Source organism: Lepisosteus oculatus, chromosome 13 (assembly GCF_040954835.1).
Source record: "Lepisosteus oculatus isolate fLepOcu1 chromosome 13, fLepOcu1.hap2, whole genome shotgun sequence".
NCBI classification, from domain to species: Eukaryota; Metazoa; Chordata; class Actinopteri; order Semionotiformes; family Lepisosteidae; genus Lepisosteus; species Lepisosteus oculatus.
Window position 1 is genome coordinate 18,629,136 of NC_090708.1, and position 14,998 is coordinate 18,644,133.

The 14,998-nt window shown below is 41.3% G+C and overlaps 1 protein-coding gene across 4 annotated transcripts in view; it reads right to left on the bottom strand.

The window, feature by feature from the left end:
* Window positions 1-14,998, bottom strand: part of LOC102690024 (chloride channel protein 2) — a 273,605-nt gene that overhangs the window by 190,415 nt on the left and 68,192 nt on the right. The window lies entirely within an intron of this gene.

Consider the following 14,998-nt stretch of genomic DNA (forward strand, 5'->3'; position numbering starts at 1 on the left):
TCAAAGTGCTTAAATGCTGGAATACACTGCTCATTTGAATTGATTAAGTCAATAACTCAACTGAGTCATTAGGAGCAGAAGGTCCCAGTGCTCTCCTGGACAAACAAATGGTTCAATGAGCATGATCATCAGCTTGGTACTTTGATGATTATTTCAGTTATACAGTATAATTATTGTGACACAATGCTGCAAGGACTCTAGAGGATCCCACACTCTGCAACAGAACTGAACTCTAAAGTAGTCAAGAGCCCTAAAACGGCATCACTGATATGTTTATGGGCATGGAAACATCCAAGATTTGTCCAGTAGCTGAGGACACTTACGGATTCCTCAGAGTGCAGCAGAGGAGATCCATCGAATCCATTTAAGAGAATCAATTTTTTTTTACATTTTCTCACATACAATGTTAATCATGAACATGCCAAGGATCGTACAGATAGTTTAAACAGGACCAGGCAGTGGAAATGACTATAGCAATGGGCACACAAGAACAGTTGAGAGGCCTCGAGAGATGTAACCCTGTTCATCACAGCTATAGTATGGAATAAGCTGTACTGTCACCAAAGACAATACCTCTCCTTTCACGGCACACCAGCAAGGGCTATAGCACAGGGAAAAGTCCCAGTCTCTCCTCTGCTAACAAACTCCCTCTGCACAGAACATAGCCCCCACCCCAACCTCCAGCAGAGAAAACAAACAAACTGCACCCCAGGGAAATCACAAAGCATCAAAAACCCTTAGCTTTGATATTGAAAGGAGTTAAGGGGCCAAAATAAATATCGACGAGGACTTGGGGAGAAAAGACTAACTTGGAAAAATATTTTTGCTTTCTTTTCTTGTGGGATCAAGATGTAATTTTAGAATGGAGAATTTGGACTCCATGCCGGTGCTGAAACTAGATTATTATCCTGTTTTATCACAGACAGGAAGCAAGACTTGTGCTCTTTTTAAGTGTTTCGACGGTGAACCATATTTTTGCAAAAGGCTTTTTATGTTTTACCAGGATTTTATTTATCCAAGATGTGAATTATTAACTATGCATTTATTATCATATTGTCATTCTTCTCCCTGCTTTTATCACAGTGCAAGTGCACAAGCCGAGTTAGTTTAGCTAAAATATTGATGCCTTTCACTGTTTTATCCCAAGCAATGACAATTCCCAACTTCATCGAGCTGTACTACTGGAAGACTCCAGGCTCCAGGGCTATGAATATGGGCTCTCTACAAACATATGTGGCACAGTAAGATGCACTACAACACACACACACACACACACACACGCACACACACGCACACACACGCACACACACGCACACACACGCACGCACACACACGCACACACACGCACACACACGCACACACACGCACACACACGCACACACACGCACACACACGCACACACACGCACACGCACACACACACACACTATAGAAATGCTTGATTTGGCTCCACTTACTCAGTGCAGTAAAAAATGTAAGGCGTCAGGAGTGGACAGTAGCAACATAAAAGATTTACTGTAATGGCTCCAAGGAGAGCTACATATTACAGAAAGGTGAATGGGGATCTCCTTAAAGAGGGATCCGGGCCGAGGTTAAAACAGTCCCTGTTGAGCACATACAGTAGCCCTCTCTGACACAGGAACTAACAGCAAATCAATAACCTCTCTCTGGAGCTAGGCGTCTGCAGGAGGGATCAGAGGAGAAGCAGGCCCGAGAAGAAGGAAGGGGCACAAGAAGACCAGTCAGACCGAGGAAGAGAGAGAGTGGGGGTGGGCTGTGACAGGCACCGGGCTGCGTCTGTGCACCACTCAATGCCCATTGTCTCTACTGTTTACACACGCGTCTGGATCAGAGACCGCCCTCGCACACTGCCGACAGGCCCCCCGGAGAGCACGCCGGAGCAGGGAGGAAAAGACCACGTCGGCTTCCTAAGACTCAGATAAAAAAAAGAAAAGCCTTTTCTGGAATTCTGTACCATTGTTCTTGGACAATTTTCTAACATGCCACTGAAAACCTTTTCTCCACCTGTCTGCCTCAGTGGGCAGGGCCCCTTTAAAGAGTAACAGCTCTTTAGCGACTTCACACTAGGAATTCTAGGAGCGAAAATTCATGCAATTAAAAGCAAACATTTTATTTTCTAGGCTATACACACTCACTTGATCTTTGAAAAAAGCTTAGAAGCATCATGGGACACAACTTAAATATGACTTCAAGCAAACTGAAAAGGCAAGCAGAAAACTTGCCATTCCATCAACATGTGTGCACAGATCGGTACTCTGCTTCGTCATTAGTGCTCTTTATTCAGCATGTATAGTTTTCTAAATGGTCGTATAATTAGATTGGTTGCATCTGTGTAAGATATCACCAAGTCATGTCCTGTGACGCATTTGTTCTTTTCAAGAAGATCAAGTTTGTTTTGTGAAATGACAGGCGCGTGCTTTCATTTATAGATCTTTTACAAGAACCCTCCAGAAAGCAAATTCTGGAAAGTGATAAAAACAGATTGAGGTCATTTTTGGGTCTCTGAGGCAAAGATATAACTCCTGATGTTTGTACCACAAGCGCCCAGACAACAACCCACAGCAGAACTGATAGGCCTAAGAAAATCAAGAGAGGCAAAATCTTTTGAACCCCAATCCAAAGAAACACTTACTATGGTCTCTGAAAAACAAGAACTCAGGCACTTTGCTGGATTGTATTTCAGTGTTTCAAATGTGATTGGAGGAGATGAGCGTTTAAGAAGAACATGAAGACAAGAGATTATAAATCCCTGAAAAAAGAACAAAGCAGGATAATAGTTTTCCCAGCAAGCATTCTGTGCTTTACTCCAGATATTCATACCACTGGGTGCTACACAGGGAGGGCTGGCACTCAGGACTCCCCCCTACAGTGCTAAGAGTTGTTAATGCACTGGGTTATTTGTCCCTTTAGACTCACCTTGGCTTTTCAAGGCTTCTGTTAGCAGCGTTTTGGTAGCATAATCAATATTTATAGTATTAATTATAATTATTAGCATTGCCCATGGCACAAGCAGACAGGGAAACCCAGTCCAAGGGGAGGTGTGTGCTGGTAGAGGAATGCAGGACAGCAGTTAATCTGCTTCCAAGACTCCACTCATACTAAGGTCTGGAATTATTTAATGATGGGGCATATTTTGCACAGTGCTATACCATTACACAATCCCATTAAGCAATGCCAGAACCCACAGGAACAAAACGAAAGAGTGACACATATCAGTCAAATACCAGAGCAGAAAAGAAATATGAACTGCAATCATGCCATGAGCTCTTCTGTGCTTGACAGATTATTTAATCGTTTAAAATGTATGAAAATAGGATCACTTAAGATTCCCAACACATGGTTCATGGACAAAAGGTATATTTTGATTCCTGATTTAAAACAGTCACCTTCCGTTCTCACTCGCTGCAGCAGTCAACTCCATAAACTCAGACTGCCGTAAGTCAAAGCTTGGTCTCCCTTTCCCCAGTCATCTCTGGGGAAGCCACAAGCCAGCTGCCTTGAGCACAACATAGGTACGTGGTGACAGGAAACTCTACAACAGTTGTCAAGATCCCTTGTCAGAAATAAAGCTCTGTTGAGACCTGGGACCAGCTGCTAACCCTGATTTATATCAGGGCAGCGTAAACCAAATGGCCCATCCTCCCTACAAAAATATTGCAAATTGATATGAAGAGCTCTTCATTGATACAGAGACTGTATCAGGGTGTAATACAGAATAAAAAGAGCAGAATTGGTAAAGAATGACAACCAGATAAGCACTGATGGCTTAATAAATACTCTACATATTGTCTAGAGAGACAGGTGAAAGCAGCAGCATTCCTTAAATAAGCTGTATGTAAGTACATCTGTGAAGTCAAGTGTTACGATCAAATTTTCTCACTAAGGCAGTATCTCCTGAAAAAGTGTGGGGACACTGTAACTGACAGGTTTTTTTGACAAGTCAAATAGCACCACTTTTCAGATTTAAAAGTACCATCACATTTGTTTCTAGTTTATTTTTACTATAGTTTCCTTTACAATTAAGAGGATTTCCATGTAAGTACAACTTCCCACTCAAACAAAAACCTTAAGAGAAACATCTACTCTGCCTGTGTCCAGAAAAACGCTTACAAAGTCAGTGAGAATTCACCCTCTTAAGACAATGACCCAACACATGCTGCACACTTAACACAAGGAGAAAAAGCAGAAGAAGTGGAAATTCCTGAACTCGCCAAGTCAATCTTCTGACTTCTGACTGATCCTATTGAGCAGCATTTTATTTGTTGGAGGGGAAACTAAAGTCATAAAACCCCACAAAGAAGCAACAACTGAAAGGCACCTCAAAGGAACACATAAAGAGTGTGGTGATGCCGATGGATCACTGATTGAATCAGCCATTTACAGTACATTTAAGGTGTATACAAACAAATACTAACTTTACACTAATCTTTCTTTTAGTACCATTTTCCCCAATACTCATGCTTCTCTGAAATTCGGGGGTGGGACTGAACACAAAAAAATTGTTCTAACATGGTTATATCACATATGCACAAAAAAGTCCAGAAATAAAAGCTGACATTTCCATCATTTTTCTTTTATCTTTATCTAAAATACATATTTTGATGGTACACAGCAAAAATATATTTCACTTCAATGCCCCAATACTTATGCTTTTCAGTGTATGTAGGAGTATATGAAGGAGCTTCAGTTTAATGAAGAATCTAAAAAACCCAGGAGTTTCTGAACACTCCAGAAGAAGTATGTATGTACAGTATACGTGAGGACATGTGGTTTTGTCAACCTTCATTATAAGAGCAGGTGAGCGGCAAACTACTGTATGTAAACAGGTATATTGTACCACACAGCAATTTGACTTTGAAACTGGGCTTTGACAGTGTCCCCATGAAATGGCACAACAGAGAAAAAACCTTAGTCCATCACTGCAATGTTCATACTGTATAAACAGAGAGTAATCTAATATACACAGAAAAGAAACCTTGAGAACACCGTGGCAGTCTTGTCCAGCAGAAGATATTGAATAGATTTGATTGAAACACTTTAACAACTTAATTCCTCTCCACAGCTGTGCTTGACAAAACCGCTTTATTGGACATGACTAAAGCTCCAAGTTCTAAAGACCCCCAGCTGCCTGAGGGATAATGAAAGATTATTCCGATACTGTGAAAACAATTATGGTTAATGCAATTATCTTACTACACAACCACATGGTTTAACAAAAGCCACTGTGTAGATTCCGTGCAGTTGAACCATCGTGCATGTAAAGGAACAAGTGATAGGTTTATTCCATGCTGAAAAGAGAAGAAAGAAAACACAACGTTTCGGCCGTGGAGCCTTCTTCAGGTGTGGAACCCTACGCATGCTGATGCAGCTACCCACCTGAAATACTTCATAGTGCATGTAGCTTCAGACAGCAAAAGGAGTGTACAGTTAAGGAATGAAGTGAAGAAAAGTCAGACCCTTATAGCAAGATTAAAGCTCTGTGCCTCCTCTCACTTCCTCACTGCTCCAATTCAAGCAGTTCCACCCCGTCAGCCACGCCCGGCCTCCTACGGCAGCTCTGAATAGTGTTGCCTGGCAACTACATCACTCCTTCCAATCTGCATCTCTTGCTTCACCTGAAGTAAGAAGACTTAAGACCAACAACTTGTGATTATCATTAGGACCACTATTCTCATTTTTTGTGCATGGGAAAGTTTAGGTTTCCTAGATATTTCCTTGTGACCCACTGATAGGGAACCACCAATTATTTTTTTGACAAACGCAACTCACCCTAACAATCTTTGAGATGAGCATAAGGTGCTCTGATATACTGTAAGGTGTCAAGCTGTCTGCCTTGTGCAAACACTGTGAGCCCCACAAAACCCCACTAAAACAGCTCTCTTGGTAGAACTTGGTAGGTTCAACCATCAACCTGGCCAGTCAGAGCTGACCCATAACACAGCCCTCCACAGAGGGACTCCTACCAACTGGGCTCCTCAGCGCTTACACCAAGAGTAAAAAAAGAAATCAATGCAAAAACTTTATAGAAACATAAAAGGTCAACAAAGGTTTAAGATAACTGGGCCAGAAGTAAGGAGTGAAAGACAAACTGCTCCTCTCGGCGCCGAGCTTCATATAGTAGCTCATCCAGATAGAATCAAGGAGCTTATTTGCAGACATACACTACTGCCTGTGCTGTGGCTCGGAATGTAGCCATCACTGCTCCTAACTGACCTTTCTGCTTTCCATGACTACTAGTACCTGCAGGACAAACACCCAAGAGCATTCTTCAGCCATAACCACTTGCACTTCTTTCTCACAATAATGAAAGCTCTCTTAAAAGTTAAAAATATCACCTTGATAAAGACACTGACTTTGCCTTTGTATAGTGCCTTGTGTAGACTTTTTCTAGCCAAGCCGAGAGTGGAAGAGCTAATGTTTTTAAAAATAATACTAGAAGGAATCCAATGCCATGTGCATTTTTATCAGTTTGCTGAAGTATTTAATACTGTTTGACTTACTGTTATTTCTTTCCTTTTTCCTTCCACACTCACTTGATCTTTGAGAAAAGCTTAGAAGCATCATGGGACACAACTTAAATATGACTTCAAGCAAATTGAAAAGGCAAGCAGAAAACTTGCCATTCCATCAACATGTGTGCACAGATCAGACCTCTGCTTTGTCATTAGTGCTCTTTATTCAGCATGCATAGTTTTCTAAATGGTCGTATAATTAGATTGGTTGCATCTGTGTAAGCGATCACCAAGTCATGTCCTGTGACGCATTTGTTCCTTTCAAGAAGATCATGTTTGTTTTGTGAAATGACAGGCGCGTGCTTTCATTTATAGATCTTTTACAAAAACCCTCCAGAAAGCAAATTCTGGAAAGTGATAAAAACAGATTGAAGTCATTTTTGGGTCTCCGAGGCAAAGATATAACTCCTGATGTTTGTACCACAAGACCCAGACAACAACCCACAGCAGAACTGATAGGCCTAAGAGAAATCAAGAGAGGCAAAATCTTTTGAACCCCAATCCAAAGAAACACTTACTATGGTCTCTGAAAAACAAGAACTCAGGCACTTTGCTGGATTGTATTTCAGTGTTTCAAAAGAGATTAAAGGAGATGAGCATTTAAGAAGAACATGAAGACAAGAGATTAAAAATCCCTGAAAAAGAACAAAGCAGGATAATAAAGTCTTCCCAGCAAGCATTCTGTGCTTTACTCCAGATATTCATACCACTGGGTGCTACACAGGGAGGGCTGGCACTCAGGACTCCCTCCCACAGTGCTAAGAGGTGTTAATGTACTGGGTTATTTGTCCCTTTAGGCTCACCTTGGCTTTTCAAGGCTTCTGTTGGCAGCATCATCAATATTTATAGTATTAATTATAATTATCTTGAAATATCTTGTTCTTATGTTGTAACTGACATATTTTTTAGTCAGCCATTTACAGTACATTTCAGGTGTAAACAACCAAATACTAACTTTACACTAATCTTTGTTTTGGTACCATTTCCCCCAACACTCATGCTTCTCTGAAATTCGGGGGAGGGACTGAACACAAAAAAAATTGTTCTAACATGGTTATATCACATATGCACATATGATATTTCCATCATTTTTATTCTATTTATCTTTATCTAAAATACATAACCTGATGGTACACAGCAAAAATATATTTCACTTCAATGCCCCAATACCTATGCTTTTTAGTGTATGTAGGAGTATATGAAGGAGCTTCAGTTGAAGGAAGAATCTAAAAAACCCAAGAGTTCCTTAGTACTCTGAGAAGACCTATGTATATACAGTATATGTGAGGACATGTTGTTTTGTCAACCTTCATTATCAGAGCAGGCAGGCGGCAAAGTACTGTACGTAAACAGGTATATTGTATTATACAGCACCCCACAGTGTCCCCATGAAATGGTAAAACAGAGAAAAAACCTTAGTCCTTCACTGTGATCTTCATACTGTATAATCAGAGAGTAATCTAATATACACAGAAAAGAAACCTTGAGAACACAGTGGCAGTCTTGTTTTGAAAATAAATGCATGTGAAAAGCAGAAGATATTGAATAGATTTGATTTAAACACTTTAACAACTTAATTCCTCTCCACAGCTGTGCTTGACAAAACCACTTTATTGGACATGACTAAAGCTCCAAGTTCTAAAGACCCCCAGCTGCCTGAGGGATAATGAAAGATTATTCCGATACTGTGAAAACAATTATGGTTAATGCAATTATCTTACTACACAACCACATGGTTTAACAAAAGCCACTGTGTAGATTCCATGCAGTTGAACCACAGTGCATGTAAAGGAACAAGTGATAGGTTTATTCCATGCTGAAAAGAGAAGAAAGAAAACACAACGTTTCGGCCGTGGAGCCTTCTTCAGGTGTGGAAACCTATGAATGCTGACACAGCTACCTACCTGAACTACTTCATAGTGCATGTAGCTTCAGACAGCAAAAGGAGTGTACAGTTAAGGAATGAAGTGAAGAAAAGTCAGACCCTTATAGCAAGATTAAAGCTCTGTGCCTCCTCTCACTTCCTCACTGCTCCAATTCAAGCAGTTCCACCCCGTCAGCCACGCCCGGCCTCCTACGGCAGCTCTGAATAGTGTTGCCTAGCAACTACATCACTCCTTCCAATCTGCATCTCTTGCTCCACCTGAAGTAAGAAGACTTAAGACCAACAACCTGTGATTATCATTAGGACCACTGTTCTTATTTTTTGTGCATGGGAAAGTTTAGATTTCCTAGATATTTCTAGTTCTGTAAAACACTTTGAGAAGCCACCTTTAAAGGTGCTATATAAAATAAAAGTTAATTATTATAAGTAAGACTGTTTTTAGAAATTCCAGGTGCTCAATATTAAGACCCAAAATTGATGGCAAATCATCCTTACTTACCAGAAGGAGCGCCTGAATGGGCAAAATGTAATGGCACCAGGCAGGCCATGTGTGAAAGCAATTGCTTTGGAGAACATAAAATCTTTATTTTAAAAATAAGTCTTTAAAAAAATTGTAGGTAGCACTGTCTTAGCCCTGGACTATTCTTCTTCCTCTCCCCTGTATTAACTAAGCTTGGAAAGATTGCCTCTAAATTCAGATACGCCACTCACACCTCAGACAGACCTTGTACTTGGCATATTTTTGTAAATCCCATAATCCCTGCCTCAATGCTCCTGTGTTGCCACATCATTTGCATACATAAACATGCACTCAGCAGGTGTGAATTCACTCATCTTCCATTGCGAACACACGGCATGCAGGACTTTCAGCTGCTTCTTCTTGTAGTTCATGGCCCCTTCCCGATGGCTTACTTGTCTCATTAACCTTAGGAGATTTTTGAAAACCTTAGCTTCTTCCTATTAGGTACAAGATACCTTATGTGTTACATTCAGACCACCATATTGTAAAAACTATACTGAGAAGGACAAGATTTGTTGTGTTCTACACTGATGAACCAACGAGGAACACATTTGTGTCACTGTTGGACATCTGCACTTTCCAGGTGGTCATAGATACAGCTCTGACTCATTTCACAACACAGCCAAAGTGTTAATCACCATAAATAACACACACCTGTGATGCCTGTTTGAATAAGGGCTACTGCCTGGAGTCCTTTATTCTCCAGAAGTAACAACGTAAAGCCATGCTAGTAAAGGAGCCAGTATAGAGATAAGACAGTGGGGCAGCTTGCTGGGAGAGAGGACAACAGCAGCAAAGAAGGACAAAGAAAAACCAAGCAAACAATACTCCTCCAAATTCATCATTTGAACAATCTCATGTTCTACACTGCCCTGGATACACACAAGGGTATAAGTCAGCGACACAAAACACCTCCACATTGAACCAACACTATGATATTTGGACACATCTGTCCTTAGAAATGTATGGATGACCACCCACACTTGTTCACTTCACTGAGAAGACCAGGGATCACAGTCAACTGTGCTACAATCATCAACAGTCGCACCCACTCATGGTCAGTGAACATAGCACTGGGCAACATGAAGGAGGGGGTCCTAAGCAGGACAGAGGATGGAAAACAAGCAGGCAGTGTTTTGAGAAATATAGAAAAGTGGAGACAATGCAGCATGTGGTACACAGGAGTTTGCGTGGTGCTGAAAAGCCTGCTAAGTGAAAAGATTATGGAAATCTCAATAAATCACAGAGGTGTACCAATAAAAGTAAGCCAACACAGGCGCACAGGAACATAAGGCCATCAAATAGATGCAAATCTGGACATTTCAGTCAAAACATTTTCCGCAGACAGCAGTGACTCTAAATGACATTTGGAAACAGATGAAACAGACAGTTTTTGTACTAACTACTGTTGGGACTATGGCCCTTGAGATAGAGCTTGTCCTTGTGTTCGATTCACTGTCAGATGTCAATCCTGCTGCTGAACAGAAAAACAGGAAGTGGGAGCGTGCAGTCTGATGAGTGACCTGAGCGTTTATGACAGTAAGCAGTGGTCTCTGACATGTGGACACGTCTCTTCAACACTGAGCCCAGCCACTCACGCACAACCCCCCCCCGGCGTTCCTCCAGAGCCTGTAGGAAGCAGGAGTGGCAGGTCAGTGCCAGCATCACATGCAAACTGCTGAGCTAGGTGGGTTTCCTCAGTCACTGTGCTGACTCAGGCAATTGCTACTTTCTTTCAGACACTACCCTTTTACCTGCGTATTTATAATAAATTCTGCAGCAGCATGCTACCCCTCTCACTTTCCTGGAGCAACAAAGGCAACAGAGCCATGGTTGAACACCTGAGGTTGTCAGGCTGGCCAAAGTTGCCGAGGTAGGGTACTGTTCAACACAGCTGCTGGGCACAATGCAGAGATGTCCAGGGGTAATTGTGGTAGGTAAGGTGGCAATGGAGGGATGTTAAATGGGGAGAAAAAACAGACATGTGCAAGGTAAATATGAGTTGGAGCTATACCCCACCCTATCACAGCTGCCCCCTTAAAGGTAAGGATATTATTAAAATACTGCAGCATGACAGCATCTTTGGCAGCCAGGGGCATGCTGGGAAACTGTGGAACAGATCAGAGAGTGATGTAAACAAAATGTTCCAAGCTTTTCTCAAAGACTGTCAGTCAAGACATTTTAGGTACTGTACTGTACGTGGCACAAGACTAAAAAGTACGGCATGATCATCAATTATCTAGTAATTAAACTGGAGCAAAAACAGAAACATTATTGCAGTAGAACTACTGCTCTTGTGCTGTTCTGTGCTTTAGTAGTATTTGCACAATATTTGTTCCAGGTCATACAAGTAAAAAACATGCCATTTCTGGATGAGTCCAATGAGTTGAATATCCACTGTAGGTAAACAGCCCATCCACGAATTGATTTACTATAGGAGTTTCTCACAGAAGGCAGTTTCTCCACAGAAGAAAACAAGGCCCTGACTCTCTACATCTAATTGTACTCAGTCTGATTCATACCTTGAAGTATAAAAAATGAGAAACGTTAAAATAAAAACAATCATCTATTCTAGCTTGAGTTACTAGCAGCTGATCCAAGAATCTCTTCCAGCTGCTCCTCCAGAGAAGCTAAGGCATCAGCTTCAACAACTTAACTGATGATAATAAATTGATGAAGTAAGCCCTCCTGAATAAGTTTTAAACTTCCCCTTAGGCTCAATTTGTGCCCTCTGGTTTGTGTTTCACTGTTAACTCAGCAGATGTCCGATGGGATGAGGTGCCTTGTGGATCTTGAATGCTTGAAGTCCCATTATGGTATTCTCTTTTCAAGCCTAATGAGACATCTTTCGCGTGTCACTGCAGGTTATTCCTTTAAGTTTGAGAGTGTATCTGCTCTTCTCTGAAATATATACCATACCTATAGTATATGTATATTCTAAAGCTATTTGCCCATTTTATTGCTTTCCTACATTGTATGAAACATGGATGGTGGATGAGGCGCCAGTTACTCATGAGAACTCCAACCAGGTCAACAATGCTCTTAATTGCCAGGGCTCAGGGGCTGCCCACCATCTGTCCTGCTGGCATAATAGGGCAGTGCCCTGGAAGAGGACTTCATCAGCACGGGTGTCCTTGTTCCTAGCCCTGGCTGCTATCCTGCACAGCCAACCCTACCTCCCCCTGTTCCTCTCCTGACCTCCAAGCTTAACAGCTGCAGCTACAGCACGGGCCTGATAAACAACCAGAATGGCTCCCTGCAGAATTGCCAAATTTCAGACACAAAGGGTTTGGCCTGCACGTTGATATTTACCGCTGCGTCCTCAAAAAGGTTATCTCTCTTTTACCATTTTTCTCTTGTGTTTGGGTGTGTACAAGCAAGCGCACATATCCAAAATACCGCATGAATGGTTGAATGGGGTCTCTGACTTTGATTAATTAGATCACTTCTTTTTTTCCGCTCTGACAAATGAACAAACTCCAGCACAAAACAAAAGACCCCCCCCACCTCCAAAAAAACTCCCTCCCTAAGTCCTTCCTTCCTAGAGATAATTAGCCTGACTGCATGCAGACTATAATCTGATTTCCTAAGTGCAGAGGTCAAATGGAGAATAAAGTATCACCCTTTGTATACGTGGATAAATTACTGTGGCCTGGGACAATGGACAGAGTGCTGGGCTGCAGGTCAGAGCAGAACACAGACAGCACACTCCAAGACCCCCTGCTCTGGGCACGCAGTCCAGACAACGCCTCTCAGGGCTGATGAGAACAAATCCTCTCCCTGACATGAACATGAACCTGGAGTCTTAACAGTGAGCCTCAGGGTCTTCAGAGGGAGATATACCCTTGGGCTGGAAAATGGCAAGATCAGTCGGATAAAGAACAGATGCAATTAACCAGCTTAACCAGCTATATCTGCTGCAAACCCATGGCATTTAAGATTATGTTAATTGAATTAAAAGTGCAAAGCAGAGACACAAAGAGACACAAAATGGTTCTAAATCGTGATGTTAGGAACATCATATGCTCACATATTCCAGAAATGTAAGACCACAACATGCTCCTCTTAGACAACCAAACAAGACAGAGACACTTGGGCGAGTTTCAAGAAAAGCGATTCAAAAGCATAAGATATTTGGAGCGCAATAAAACACTCTCTATGGGAGAATAATCCCACTGATGTAAAAAACAGATATGATAATAAGGAACACTTTTATTCTGACAAAGCAGAGTTTAACCCAGTCAAAACATCTGGTTAGACAATGGGGCACTCATGACCTACAGTATACCTCACTGGTCTAACAATAAAGTCTCTTTCTAAACTTGACAGTACATTTATGAAGCTGCATATTATTTACTTTATTTCTCTATATTTTCTTTTTCATCATACATATATGTCTCTTAACATGTGTTAAATGTATTGTGTATAGTGTTGTGTCTTTTACTTGCCTGCAAAGCAAATATCCCATCTGGGACAAAGTAGCTTTAACTGAACTGAGGGCTCGATTCAATTCGACACCTTTAAGAGTACATTAAAAACATCAGGAATACTAGCCAGCTGGGCCAATAACTTATAATTGTCTGAGAGCTGGAGTTGGAAAACAAAAGGTAAAGAGGCCTCCAAAAACAGAGCTTGATAGCCCTGATCTCAGAAATGTCCTAAGCAATGCGTCCTGCCAAGTAGAATGGGTTTCCTACAGACCTCTCTTTGTACATCGACTGGCTGCAAGTTTCATTGCAAAACAGCCTTGGCTGCTTTCCACCCTGCTACACCAGACAGGCACAGAGGTATTAGGAGTGCCAGGTGTCCTCTGGGAAGGCGATAAACTCTCACACGGGGATGGATGCAACAATAACACAGGAAGAAAGTCTCACTTTCTAATGTGTGTACAAATAACAGGAGCTTAATACAGGCTGTTTCAAGGTTCAAAACCTTCTTCATTCCATCTCATCTGGGCATAAAATCCAGCTTCCAAGGACACAGAGATTAAGTGGAGATAAGAGCAACAACTAACTTATCTTTTATTTTTAACTTACATTGTCTCACACTAGACCTGCAGCTTTAAAATCTATCAGCACTTTTAGAAAACCTGGAGAAACGAAGACCAGAGCAAAAAAGTAAAAATGTCAGCCTGTTCATTTACCTCATTAACAATGGTGTACCCCTAAACATTAAAAAGCCTAATAATAATAATAATAATAATAATGCAGTACTGTACAATAAGAATACAGGGGGCCCTCATTATAAGTTGCCATGTTATACAACTTTTTGCACCGACATCAGGAATAAACTGAGGAATTCAAACCTTCTCTCTTAGTCATTTTTCAAAGTAACAAAAGCCAGCAACGCAGGAGGTTCATGAACTGTGATCCAGAAATGAAAAAATATTGCGAGTAGCACAATATAACATTAAAAATTATTCTTCCTGTAGACATTACTGTTGCATGGAACTTAACTGAATTGAATTGTTACCCCCCAACAGTAAAGATCTCCTCATACTAATATGCAATACATTACTGATCAAACCACCACGTGTCTTCTGCTTTTGTTTCAAATGAGATCTCAATTACATAATTGGCATAATAATTTAATTAACCGTGTAACTAAGTATTCTAGCCAAGCACGAAGACGTCAGGTTCTGTGTCTATCACATTTTGATTTCCATCAAATTTCTAAAAGCCAAATTGCACATCTCCACTACCGGTTCTATTATTTTGCTTCTTTTTTTTCATTGCTAATGAGCAAATTAGCAGCACTTGGGGGCTAAAATAACAAAAAAAATTGAACTCCAGCCAAGTCCCAGCCAATCCGCACCTTCTCATCCTGGCCTACTTCCCATGACACTGCGCCCACAGCCAAGAGTTCTATCCATGACTGGGTCTTCAGAGCCCACTGTCCACAGTGCAGCACACACTGCTTTACAATATCATGTTAACGGACCAGAGCGAAACCACGACAGAATCAGGTTTTACTTCACAACATCTACAAGACTCCCAAAGCAGAGGTACAGTACACAAATACTCTAGGCATCTGGGATTGTGTTCAGATTTTACATCGCTAA